Source organism: Gymnogyps californianus, chromosome 9, assembly GCF_018139145.2.
Source record: "Gymnogyps californianus isolate 813 chromosome 9, ASM1813914v2, whole genome shotgun sequence".
Lineage (NCBI taxonomy): Eukaryota > Metazoa > Chordata > Aves > Accipitriformes > Cathartidae > Gymnogyps > Gymnogyps californianus.
In genome coordinates this window covers 840,515-853,802 of record NC_059479.1, presented here as the reverse complement: position 1 = coordinate 853,802, position 13,288 = coordinate 840,515, and the positions used below count along the sequence as shown (strand labels likewise).

At 60.4% G+C, this 13,288-nt stretch overlaps 1 protein-coding gene across 2 annotated transcripts in view; it reads right to left on the bottom strand.

Annotated features, from left to right (window-relative positions):
- Window positions 1–13,288, bottom strand: part of STARD8 (StAR related lipid transfer domain containing 8) — a 60,793-nt gene that overhangs the window by 42,205 nt on the left and 5,300 nt on the right. The window contains exon 1 of one of the 2 annotated variants that reach the window (XM_050901893.1): window positions 3,565–3,604. The exons of the other annotated variant lie outside the window; for it this stretch is intronic. The gene's annotated coding sequence lies outside the window, so the exon portion shown is untranslated. Of the gene's footprint in view, window positions 1–3,564; window positions 3,605–13,288 lie in introns of those variants that run through there. 2 annotated transcript variants of the gene reach the window in all.

The window sequence follows — 13,288 nt, the reverse complement described above, 5'->3', positions numbered from 1 at the left end:
GTGCCTCTCTGCAGCGGGATACGAAATGGCTGAGCCCCCTGGGGAAGGTCCCCCAAGCTGCTGCGCTTGTTAATGCCCGTTCCCTGTGCCAGCCGTTAACATTTACTCTGCCTGTAACCGGCACTGGGTGACAAGTGCCCTTTTCTGATAAGGCATCATTCAACTGGGTCGAAAAACAGCTCCGCTGCTGCGCGCCGGGCAAGCGTGCCCACGTGGCGTGGGGACCCTGTCGATGATTAACTGAGCAGCAGAGGGAAGAGCAGCGGGCTGGCGAGACACCCGCCTGCGGGCGTCACAGCTGAGCAACCAGAGACGGGGGCTGGACGCCCCGGGACCCAGCGGGAGCCGCATCCCATGGGCTCGGGGTTGGCATCCAGGGTCATCCCCGGGGGAGCGCCGGGCAGAGGAGGGACGAGCACGGAGCGGGGCAGAGCGAGGCCAGTGCAGCTCCATGCTGCCGACAATCCCTTCTGCAGAACCGTGCAAGTAACGTGCCAAATTAATCAGAGAGCAAACAGACAACGAACACCCGCAAGCCACCACTTCCTGCACCTAAAAAAGAATTTCTTGCTAGAAACATAGGAAAAGACCCTGCCTCTTTTAATTTCCGCACCCAGCCCCAGCAGCCTGGAAAAGTTAATATAATTATCCGGAGGTGACTTTCAGAAAGGCTTGCACAAGAAGGGTTATTGTGGCTCAATCATTAACCGGGCGGGAGACCCCCGGCCTTGCTGGAATGTGGCTGCACGCTGCCGCTGCCGGTCCTCTCCGGAGCACGCGGGAGCTCAGCACAAAGGTTAACGGACGGCTCCTCTGCCCTGGCCACCGGCCCCTGGGAAGGCTCCGGCCGCTTCCCAGCACGGCCTTTCTTCCAGCACTAAATCCAACCAAACACCTCCTTCACACTTCCCGGTGGGGCTGGAAGAGCGTGCGGATGAAGGAAAGTTGAGAAACGAGAAGACCTGACCTCCACGCAGACGTCCCCGCCGCCACACGTGCCTCGGCTCCCACCTCAGCTCACCCCGGGCAGTGCCGACAGCACCCACGGTTTGGGGTGCTGCTACTCCGGCTGGCTCTTCTCGCCTCAGAGCACCGCCGCTGCGGCAGGACCGGCACGGGCACGGCAAGAGCAACAGCATCCCAGCCTTTGCAGCCCGCATGCTGCCCCTGAAAGCCTTTTACACCCACAAAACCATCTCAGCTTTCATCCCTGGGCTCTGGCGGTACGTTTCACCAAATCTGGTGGGCAGACGGATGGAGCAACGTCCCTGTTATCAGGCTGGAGGAGATGGAAGGAGGTACCGGTGTTACGTGATGCACCGCCGGGCCGGGGAGATGAGCCCTGGAGCAGGGCCGAGGTCCCGCTGTCCCGCAGGACCCTCCCCAGCTCCCCACGCAGCCGGGGCCGCAGCGACCGCGCCAGGAGGCATTTCCTGCCTCCGCAGCCTCGCTGCCGGCACGCTGCCTGTATTTGGAGGACTGAACTCCCACATACATCTGAATGCAAAAGCCCTTCCAAAATCATGCAAAGTGCAAATGCAAGTCTGCAAACGCCTGCAACAGGCGAACTGTCTCGGGCTCTTCAAGGAATGAACAGTTTAAGGGCGGAGACTCGGTTCTCCTCTCTACTGGGGGATGATTTACCCTGTCCCCCAGGAGAGCAAAGCCGGGGCAGCGCCTGGCTCCCAGCAGCTCCCCTCCTGCCTCCCCGCCGCTGCTGCCAGGCTCTGCTGCGGCACAGAGGGGCCAGGCAACCTGCCCTCAGCACCCCCCGCAGCGCCTGCAGGGCTCGGTGCCGGCCGACTCCTCGGCTTGTTCCTTCGCTGCAAAGTCACACAGCAACCTCTGCTACGCCCTCAGGGGAAGGGCAACCTTTCTTTCCCCTACTCGACTTCAATTGACTTTGAGAACCTTCAAATCTTTTTGAAATTAGTACAAAAACCAAGGGGAAGTACTGAAGTGCCCTTAGGCATAACCATATTTTATTCTTTTACGAAACTAAATTGCTGGCAGCCTGTCCCATGCATATGCTCAGGTTTGGACATTTGAGGCAATGCAGATAAGGAATGCTTAACAGAAGCATGAGTGGATTTATTCAGTCCGCCTTTTATTAGGAAAGTATTTCTCAGAGGGAGCGCAAGTACATGAAGTGAATGTGAGCACCTCCTCAGAAGCCAGGTTTGATACCTGCTCTGCCCTGGGACTTGATGTTTTGTCACATGAGGAAATTACTGACGAGCTTTTGGCATAAGGGCGGGAGCTAATTTTCTCCCTACAAGAACGGAGAGAGGCTGACGGGGTTTGAGCTGAGCCGTCCGTGCTCCCTGCCTGGCTCACGGCGAGGAGCAGACCCCGCTGGCACAGGCATGCAGAGAGTGGCGAGGGGCTGCGGCGCCTGCTCCAGCAGCACTGCTACCTCTCTTAACTGGGTTTCAGTTAAAATGTAAACAGAAAAAAGCACATTCATTGATAAGAATTCCAGCATGCACATGGAAAAAAATGCAGGCTTCTGCCAATAACATCACGGTACGTGCTTTGACATCCTGGGACTGTACGAGGGTCTTTAAAAGAAGGGGCTCCTCTGCCCTCTGCACCAAGGAGCCGTTCCAAAACACAAACCACAAAACCAAAGGCACAAAGAGCTGGTGTTTAAGTTAGCCACGATCGAACAGCCCCTGAAAAAACAGCCTCTCACCTTGGCAGCACGCTCTGACAGATTACTGCTAGTTCACAGTGTGACACACGACGCACGCACGGCAAACCCATCCGTTTCTACCAAAGACAAAGGTCTCCAAAAGAGACGACCGACTGGAAACACGTGCCCACGGCGCCGAAAGCCAGAACGCGGAGTCCAGCCTCCCCCCGCTATAGCGCAAGGGCCTGATCCGAAGCCTCCTGACGTCAATGCAGTTTTTCCATGAACTCACTGACTCTCTGGATCAGACGGCAAATCTGTGTTTTTCCAGCCACCGGTTTAATCGTCAGTAATCCCAGCTTGAGGAGGGGGGAAGAGGAGCCCTGAGAAAATCTGAGCAGCCCAAAACCCGCAGCCAGCCCATCCGCATCCCTCCGTTAGTTTAGCGATGGGTCTGCTGGCAGCCGCAGAAGGAGCCAGGCAGCCTCACACGCAGAACCTGGCAGCTCCAATGGAAGCAGCCGACTCTCGCCCCACGCGCTGCTGTGACTCAGCCTGGGAATGACGGGGATCCAGTAACAGCTTGAGTATGTCAGGAAACCAGCTCCGAGCTTCTCCTCCTCCCCGGCTACAGCAACAGCCACTTCATACAGGCACCGTGTCTATCCGCACACACAGACGCCCGGTGCTGAACCACAGACAACCCACCTGACAGCGCTTTGCTGCTGCTGGAACCGGCTCCATCTGGCAGCGTGGCCTGAGCAGCACCCTCCAGAGCAGATTGCCAGACGCTATCTTCCAAAATCCGCCCCCTCCCCTCTCACCCCCACACCCCAACACCACCACCCCCAACCCCCCCCCCCCAGCACACACCTACCCACACCCGCACAACCGCAGACGCCCAGGCGAACCGCAGGTTTCTGATTTACCTTCAGGCTGTGCTGCGCCCCCGCCAAAACCGCGCTTCCTGGGGGGGGGGGGAACTGCCGCGTCCCGGCGAGCGGGGAGGAGGGGGAGGAGGAAGAGGAGGAAGAGGAGGAAGAGGAGGAAGAGGAGGACGGGGGGGGGGAGGGCGAGGGGGAGGGGGAGGAGGAGGAGGAGGACGAGGACCCCTGGGCCCCGGCGCCGCCGCGGGCAGCGGGCGGGCTGGTGCCGGTGCCGGTGCCGGTGCCGCTGCCGGTGCCGCTGCCAGCCGCGGCCCCGGCTGTTGTCGGTGTGAGCGCGGCGGCAGCGGCGGCAGGTGCGGGGCTGCAGCGCGGGGCCCCGCCCGCCGCCCCCGGGCCCCGCCCGCCGCCCGCCCCGCTCCCGCCCGGCAGCCCCCGTCCCTGCCGGCACCGCTGCCCGCCGCCCCCGGCTCCCCCAACCGCCCCGGGGTCCGCACAGACCAGCACCCCAGGAGGGGCGGCCCGGTCCGGCCGGCATCCATCCATCCATCCATCCATCCATCCGTCCATCCATCCATCCATCAGCGCTCCAGAGCCCAGAGGAACCGGCGTGCGGCTCCCCAGCTCCCGGCTGCCAGGCTGAAGGTCCCGAGGCTGCGCCACGCACACAGCAGGAAGCCAAGCCGTGGAGCCACACCGGCTGGAAGGGGCTGCCACGACACGTGTGAAACCCAGCACGGCCCTGGACCCCGTCCGTCCCCCGCGCTGCCGCCAGCCCCCCGGTCCCCGCTCCGTTCAGCCATCTCCGTCCGCTTCCAGACAGGCAGCAGCAACTGTGGGGCCTGGCCTGGCCCCAGCTTCGCTGCGAGCGCGCCGGACCACAGGCTGGGGGCCGGCAGCCCCGGGACAGGGACACCACACAGCTGCAACGTCCCCGCCAGGCTGAGCACCCGTGAGGGTCCCTCAGGCTGTTCCCCCCCCCCCAAAAGACAAGCCCCAGGACAGGTTCTGGACAGATGCCCAGCTGTCCCTAGCTCTCCCTGCCCATCAAACCAAGCAGATGGCAAAAGCAGGGGTGCAAGCCGCAGCAAGGCATCGAGAGGAGCAGAGAGGCTGCTCTCACGGGACTTGTTTCCCAAAAATCCCCCTCACGCTGCAGGGGATTTTCTTGCCCGGTAGTTACTCCTCCGACAGCACAGGGTGAGGAAGGTCCTCTCCATAGCATGCACATCTCACCACCTGGCTTCTAGATCCCAGACCCATGTCACGTCAGATGGGACCAGCGACAGACTGTTTGCAAGAGGGTGAAGGAGAAAATGGGGGATAGGGTCTGGAATAGAGGGGCTAAGAGGAAAAAACAGTGTTTAAGGTGGACTCGAAGGAGGAATTTTTTTGTGAGAAATGGGAGGCCAAAGGGCTGGAGGTCAGGAAGAAGCAGCCTGAGCGCGGAAGGAGAAGGAGAAGCAGAGAGGAGGCAGAGTGTGAGATGGAGGAGACGGGACACCGGGCAAGAGGCTTGACGGCGAATGCACAGAGCACAGATGCAACGCAAGGAGAGACAGGCAACGATTTGGCGTGGGGATGCCCAGAAAAGCAGCAGAGAGACCAGGTACGTTGCAGGGATGCCACAAACCAGCTATTCTCTTGCAATTACTGGCTGGAGGGTTGCCCAAGCACCCTAACACGTGAGGATCAAGGAAAAAAACACCAGAGGTTTTTTTCCATTGTTTTCATAGTCCGAGAGGCTTTTGATGCACATCTCCTTCCTTCCTTCCCGAGCCCCAAGCTCCTGACCCTCCTCCCACCAACCTCCCGCCTGCCTCTGCTCCCCCACTGCAGCCCTGTACGCCACAGCCCTCGCCTCTGGAGGGAAGGGGCTCTCAGCAACAGGCCTCTCAATGAGGCCGTTGTTGACTTCAAAGTCTTCATACAGCTTTGTGCGGGGGAGCCTCTCGCCAGCTGGAGACCGGGGGGGCGGGCAGGGGGGGCCGAGGGCTCCTGCTGCTGGAGAGCAAGCAGCCGGTGCCACCCCCGCCGTCAGCCATGGCGAAGGGAGCGGCTGTTGATCCGCACTGGTGGAGATCAGCGGAAGGTAACTACACCAAGGACCGATGGAGGCTGCAAGCAGCCCGCTACAGAGCCGCAGTGGTCAGAAGGGGGTTCGGGAACGCAGCCGAGCCTCGACCCCGCAGCAGTACCCCCAGCCAGCTCTCTGCCTCATGTTCACCACCCACAAAGTGCTGCTCCCCAGCTCCTGGGGAGGGTGACAGAAAGGGACGTCACCTGCAGCCGGATCTGCGCGGGCTCGGACTGATGCAGAGAAGTGCTTCTGCCCCGGGGCTGAGGCAGGAGACAGGGCGAGCGAAACCTCGGGAAACACACAATGGGTGCAAAGCCTCGGGGTGCTGACCGCCAAGCACGGGACGGACAGGACGGCTGGCGTATTTTGGCTACATAAGTGGGAAAGGGGCAGAAAGACGCGGCAGTGTTCCCAGCACAGGGAGCACAGCCGGATAAGGGCAGAGCTCACAACACTTCATGCCGTCACGGGCTCGCCTCTTGCCCGGCACTGCGGTGGGTCAGAGCCAGGCGCCAGCGCCCGGGCGGCCCCAGTGCCACGGTGACGGCCGGTGGAAAAAGCGCTCGGCTCAGAGGAGGATTTCAAGCATTTTCCACTCATTTCCTCATGCAAAGCGGGAACGGGGAGGGCGTGGGGGCAGAGAGGCAGGAAATCTCCCGGAGACGCTGAGCTATAAACAGGCGGCAAAGAGGGCAGGACCAAAGCGGCTGGTCCCACGCGGACCCCGCGGGCGCGTGCTTGCCCCGCTCGCACCGGGCAAGCCGCATACCGCACGCTCCCCCCGCGCCGCCCCATGAATGGGCCGCATTCACGCCCAGCGATATTAATAGTTCCCAGCGTATTGCCGAGGAATGGCGGAGCGCCTGCGGGCTCGCCTCCGGGCCGCCCCGCCGCCTGCACAAGGCGCCCAGTGTGCCCGTGTGCACACGCGTGTGCTCACGCGGGGCGCAGGGCAGGGAGGAACCGGGGCTGCGGGGCAGAGCACACCCCGGGGGGCTGGAGGTGCCCTGCCCAGCCCCCCGATAACCACCACCAGCAAGGGGACAGGGGCTGTTTAGGGTGGTCCGAAGGGCGTCGCTGAGAAGGGATAGGAAAAAAATCCAACAAAGGCCCTTTTGGGCTGGCTGGATAGTAGGAAAAAACGTCAGGAAGGGTGAACAGGCTGGGGAGCTGCCTGCTCCTCCTCCTCCCAGTAGGGAGGGTGGGGGCCACCCGGCTGCTCAGGACACCCAGACCTAAACCTGGCAAAGCTCCAGGAATGGGCTCGAAGGGAAGAACCTGGGCCTGGTCCTTACAGGGGACCGTAAACGGGACCTCCGAAGAGCTGCGTGCACCCCATCGCACCCCGAGCTCTGCAGGCGGACGGTGCTGAGCGAGCGGAGCCACCTCAGCCGCACGCACCCGGGGAACGGCAGGTCGAAGCCTGACCCTACCTGTAAAGGGCAGCATGCAGACGCAGCCCAGCCCAAGCCACAGACCTGAGGTCAAGGCATTTTCAGGGGAGCCGTTCGTGCTGCCCGCACTGCAGCCTGGCTTCTGCTGCCCGTGCTGCCTCCTCGCCTGCCAGCGCTCAAAGCCCCCCCCCTTCTCTGGGCAAGGTCCAGCGTGAAAATTGGCGTAGCTGCAGAGGAAGGCTCGTTTTGTGGGAGAGGTTACAGTGAGAGACGCACACTGACCACCTCTGCCGGGGCTGGGAAGCTCAGACAATACTGATGCTGAAAAAGACCGATTCTTTGGCGTTGGGCTGGATCCGCACATGGCCGGATCAAACGCTCCCCAGCACCCGAGGACAGAGCACCTCCAGGCGTGAAGGGCACACGGACGCACACATGGCTTATCCCGCCCAGCCGGGGGGGGGAGCAAAGGGGTGCTTCCCCCCCCCCCCCGGGGGGGCTTCCCCGTGCTCCAGCAGGCAAAAACTCAGCTGGTAGGAGCTTGCAAAGGCACAGGCGCTCAGAGAGCCTCTCTGCTCTGCTCCAGCATCCGATCGGCTCACATCAGACCCGCAAACCCGGCGAGGGATTAACCCCGGGGGGGGGGCGGGGGGAGCCCCGGGCGGGTCCCTCACTGCTAAGCAGCAATTGTCACTAAAGCATTCAAAGCCTCCGCACCGCCCCGGCCCCCGGCAGCGCATCCTCCACGCGTGACCCCCCCACGGTCCTTGTGCCCCCCCCCCCCCCCCCCCCCCCCCCCGGCAGCGGAGCAGGAAAGGGCGCCCTCTGCTGGCCACGGCACGCAACACCCCCCCCCCCCCCCCCCCCCGGCACATGGAAACAACCTGGAAAAGTCAAAACAAGCAAACGACCTAAGGAAAAAAAAAATAATAATACGAATCCATGGGAACAGCATCCTTCCTCCAGGCGACCACCCACCGCGAAAGGAAAACCCACGCACCCACAGTGAACACATCCTGAGCAGCCCCGAGATGGTCATTATCTGCTCCTCTTTTCCCGACCACCAAAATAAACAGGGGGGGAAAAAAAGAAAAGTTAAAATTTTCTTTCAGGTGTGTAAATAAAAACCGACCACAGAAGCGAACAAACCAGAAGTGGGTGTCCTGGGGTAAATTTATTCACAAGCATATGCGCGGGGGACTCTCGCTCTGCTAATGCCAGCGTTATTCATGTTTCCTATTTTTCCACCGCCGCAGATGGAGAACAGGAGAAGCCCGCAACATTTTCACATCAACCAGCTTCATCCGGGTCTAACCCCATGTCAGAGCGGGGCCCAGCTTGCACTTGCCGCCCTCTCCCACCTTGGGGTGCCCGATTTATTTCTCTGTCCGGCCACCCAATACAGAACGCTGGTTCGCTTTTCTCAATCCCCAGCTCTAAAAGCAGCCACCCACACCGCTGCCACCGCAGCCCTTCAGATCCCCGGGTCCCCAGTAAAACCCCCACAAGGAGCCCCAGGCCCAGCAGAGCATCCCCAACACCCCTGCAAGCGGCAAACCCGCCCGCGGTCCTGCTGGGGGTCTCGCCACGGCAGCGCCCGCGGGTTTGTGCCCTTGGGGAGCACACGGATCCACACGGCAGCCGTCTGTGTGGGGTACCGGGGCGTTATTCATAAATGGCCATAAACCCGATTTCATAAACCCACTTCAGGACCTCTCTGCAGCGCAGACAACCCAGAAACCGCCTTTCCCCCATCCACCTTGGCCCCGGCTCCCCCGGCTCCCCCACTGCATCCCTCCTGCAAGGGGGTCACACTCAACCACGGGAGACCAAGACGGAGGAAGAGGAGGCACGTCCCACGAGCCAGCCCTGGCTGCTCGCAGGACGGCTTCTGGGGCCGTGGGGATGCTCCAGCGCTGCTCTCGGCACAGAGGCTCAGCACCAGCACGAAGTGAGCAAGCTGACCCCGGCCGAGAGGAGGAGGATGGCTTCAATATCCCTGTTTACGAGAGGAAAATCAGGGGAAAGAAGTTAACTGGCATACCCGAAAGGGCAGATGGAGCCGGCGTCGCCAGCTGCACGAGTACAGCAGGCAGGATTTCACCAATACTGAATTCCCCAGCTTCCAAGGGAGGAAAAGAGAAACTCAGAGACATACGCACAACAGCATCATTCATGGGAGCTGATTTTGTGCAACAAGGGTCCTGTGTCTGGCCCAGAGCTCTAGGCAATTAAAACAGCAGCCACAGATCTCAGAGAAACAGCAGGAATTTATCTGAGGAATCCGGATTATGTGGCCACTGCTGAACCAGAGCAAAAAGCCTCCATCCCCTGGAAGGTAAACACGTTGGCGAGCAACGAGAAGCAGCAACCAGCTCAATTACCCCAACTGTTTCTGCTTCACCCACCCATGCCGGAGCCTCCTCCCGTTACATCGAGGGGGGGTTACTGCTGCCGGTCCTCCCTCCATGCAAACAGTACCGCCGAGGGGATGGTGAAGAACCAGGTCCCCGCAGTCCACGCGTGAACTCTGCCATAGCAGGCAGACAGAAGAGCAGCCTGGCAGAGGAGATGGCATTGTGTTTGCAATCAGGGGGTCACAAGCGATGCTGACTACCGCAGGTCTGCTACAGAGGGATGCAACAAACCAGAATGGTTTGTTGTTCCAGAGATAACAGTGGTAGTTTGCAAGTCTAAGAAAGTGGTTTTCCATTCTGGTCCAGCCTCAGGAAGCACGTACAGGGTTTACCAAGGCAAGTGACAAGAGACAAGATGCTGATTAATCTCTTGGAAACCTTACTGGCACGGCTGGCTCCTGGGATCAACTACGGACCCTCTGGGAGACCCTCGGAGAGGATTTGCGGCTGAGCTCCCAGCTCTTGTGCGGATCATCCCAAAACAACCTCCTGCCCCCTCTGTCCCCTGCCCCGCTGGACCAACAGCCCCTGGCCACAACTCACCCCAGCGTGCCAGCACTGAGGTGGGCAATGTCACCGGCACAGGGTCCGGCAGCAGGAGCTCTTTGGAAAACTCCATTTTCCCCTCACCTACAACAAACTAAGTTGACCTTCCCATCCCTGAGGAGTAACCCGTGTCCACCTGGCATGTTTCGGGCCATTCCCGAAGGGATTGTTTAACAGCAGGAGGAACAAGTCTTGGGGCAGGTACGAGATGCAATTCTTCACTGAGCATCACAGCTGACTGAGAAACTGAGCCACAGCGGTTCCTCTTTCACACAACCCAAAATAAATTGCTTTCAAGATTGTGATCCACACACCATTATCACAACCATCTTTAAAAGCCACATCAAACCAGTTTTAGCACTGGAGCTCCGAATGAAGAAAAATTCCTTAGGCATTTTAACAGTCTTAATAAAAAGACTGATACAAGCATCATTAAGACGTTATCAAATACAAAATAATGCCTTTTTTTTTGATGAGAAGTGTGGTGTTCTTTTCTCCTGACGGCCCCTCGGGCAAGTGATCTGCTTTACCAGCCGGCTCAGGACAGACACCGCTCCGCTTTGCGACCCCCCGGCTCCTCACCCACCAGGAGACAGGCTCGGAGTGAAGCCCCCTGCCCTTTGCGGCTCCCGGTGTCTCCGTCCTCCCCCGTGTTTTCAGTAGCAATGACAGAGACCGGGGGCTGCAGTAGCACTGAGACATCCCCGCTCTACCACACCCTGAACACACAGAAATACAGTCCCTAGTAAGGAGCTGGCAAACAGAGCAGGGTCACTACCTCCAATATTAAAGTGACAAGGCTCACGGCTCTACCTTACACAAACATCCTTATGAGCCACTAGAAACATATTAAAGCTCACCACCACGGCAGTTTTCCTCGGGGACGTCAGCAGACACGGCCTGTCCCTCCTGCCGTACCAGGAACGCCCGTATCAGCCCGCTCAGACACAGCGGGCAGCAGAGACGCCGGGCCAGAACATCACCAAATTCGCACAATTTTAGATCGAAAGGAAAGCACAACCCCGGGCCCCTCTCAGCCCACGGTTTCAGGCCGCACTCTGCCTTTGGCATCCCACCTGCCCTGACTCCCACGAAGCCCACCTTCCACCGGCGGCCCCGTCTCTGTGCCCCCTGCCCTTCCCATCGCCATCTGCACCCACCCCTAATTCCTCAGGCCCCCCCCGCAGCCCCGTGCCGGACTGACACACCGCCCCCCCCCCCCCCCCCCCCAAAGCAGACAGCGAGGCTGGTCTCTCCCACCCCTTCCCACAGGCTGAGATGCGGAGCGAGGAAGAGGAGGAAGGGGGGGGGGGGATGTGCTGCTGCGGCGGCGCTGGGGCTGTTTTCCCGAAGGAAGCCCCGGCTCCCAGCGGCTCGGCAGCCCCGGGGCAGAGCCGGAGGGGGGGCGGCAGAGCGGCCCCGGCCCCTGCCCACCCCTGCCCGCCCCGCCACTCACCTGCCCGCCCGCGCCGTCCCCACCCGCAGGGAGCAGCGGGCGCGGCGCGGCGGAGCCGCAGCCCCAGGGACCGCCCGGAGCCCCGGCGCGGCGGCGGCGACCCGGTCCCGGTCCCGGCCCCGGTCCCAGCCCGGCGGCTGCCCATCGCTGCGCTCGGCGGCGGAAAGGGCGAGCGGCGGCGGCGGCGGCGGCTCCTCCCCCGCCGGCGGCCGGGATGCCCGGGGCCGGGCAGGGTCCGCACACCGCCGCTCCCGGGCCGGCGGGCAGAGGGAACGCCCGCTCCCTTTCTGCTTATTTCCCGCCCCCGCCACCCCCGACGGAGACTCACAAGCAGTGTCCCTGGCAGAGGGAGCCGCTCGCCCCAGCGGAAGGCTCCCGCTCCCTTCGTGCCTCCCGGTCCCGCACGGCCGCCCCCGGGGGCCGCATCCCGCAGCATCCCCGGCGCGCAGCCCCCTGTGCGGGAACGGAGCGCGGCAGGGGCTGCCATCGCCAGACCGCACCGCCTGTGAACCAGCTCAGCTCCTGCCGGGATCGGGCACCAAAGGCCGCCCGGCGCCAGCGCTGGGTGTCAAGGTCAACGTCACGATGATTCAGGCCTTCCACATTTCATCTGCATCCACCCAAAACTGAGGCGGCGGCGGCCTGGTCCCACACAGCATCCGCGTACCTGGGAACGCTCTCGCTCCCCGCCGCTGCTCCTGAGGGCGGGTTGGTATTCAAAGCACAGCGGACGTTGCAGGCAGAATTCAGAGTCTCTTCATTAAGAAGAGAAGGAATTAACATGATCAGACTGGCCTGCGAACACCTCACACCTTTTTTGTCCCATCTGACCTCTCAGGCTTTGAAAAGAAAACCACATGAGCGTTACAAAGCGCCCACAAAGGCCGGGTTTGCTTGCACAGCCCTGTGCCTCCTCCATTTACAGCAAAGTTCTCCAGAAGTACAGACGGGTTATTTCAGACACAGGAAACGTTACCTTCCTTTGCGTTTTTAATGCAGCTTACGTGTCAAAGCTCTTACCAAAGAAAAAACATTGTACAGCCAAACCTTTCTGTCAGTTTTCGATGTATTTTCTCACTATAATTTCAGGGAAGCAACCACACTCAAAACTTCCCTCTTGATCCTTTTGGTCCCATGCAAACTACCCAGAGGCTGCAGATATAAATGTACTTTCTTGCCTGCAATTTCTTTCCAGGCTGTCTCAATCGTTCCTTGCTGCCATGGGAAAAACTTGGCGGCACACCGGGCACGAGGCAGCCAAAGGGGCCTTTTCCCAGCTCATTCTCGGCGCTTCCCAAGCGCCCCGCCGCCCAGCCGACGCGAGGAAAAACCCTCTCTCTAACCAAGGCTCTTCCTTTCTGGCCTTCAAAGAAAATCACCCAGTTCGTGATAGGATCCTGCTGTTCAGAGGGGGGAATCTGCATTTTGTTAGCTACAGGAAACAGAAAAACTTCCAGACCCTGAAATTAAAGCCCCAGAAGGACAGAGGAGATGAGCTGGGGGATGGGGATCAGTTACTGCCGCAGTCGCCGGGTTTCAGAGTTACAGAACTTTTTATAGGCAGAAGGGGAACAAGGGCAAGAAATGGCCTCATTTCGTGGGCTGGAGGGGCCTCTTGCCTCTGACAAATAGTTTCCCCACGATCATTTATTGGAAAAACTGAAGCGTGGCCAAGTTGGTTTTGATTTTCTTTTAAAGTATTTTTTCTCATTTCACGTTTTTGGCTTGTTTCGCAGGAGCCAGTCACGGCGGCACGGGCACTCAGCAGCCTCTCCTGGGGAGAGAGGGGGTGGGAACGGGGGGGCTGATCCAGCAGCCTGCACTTTTGCCTGAAGAGCAAAAAGGTGACACGAGAACAAACCGAAAGTGTTAAGAA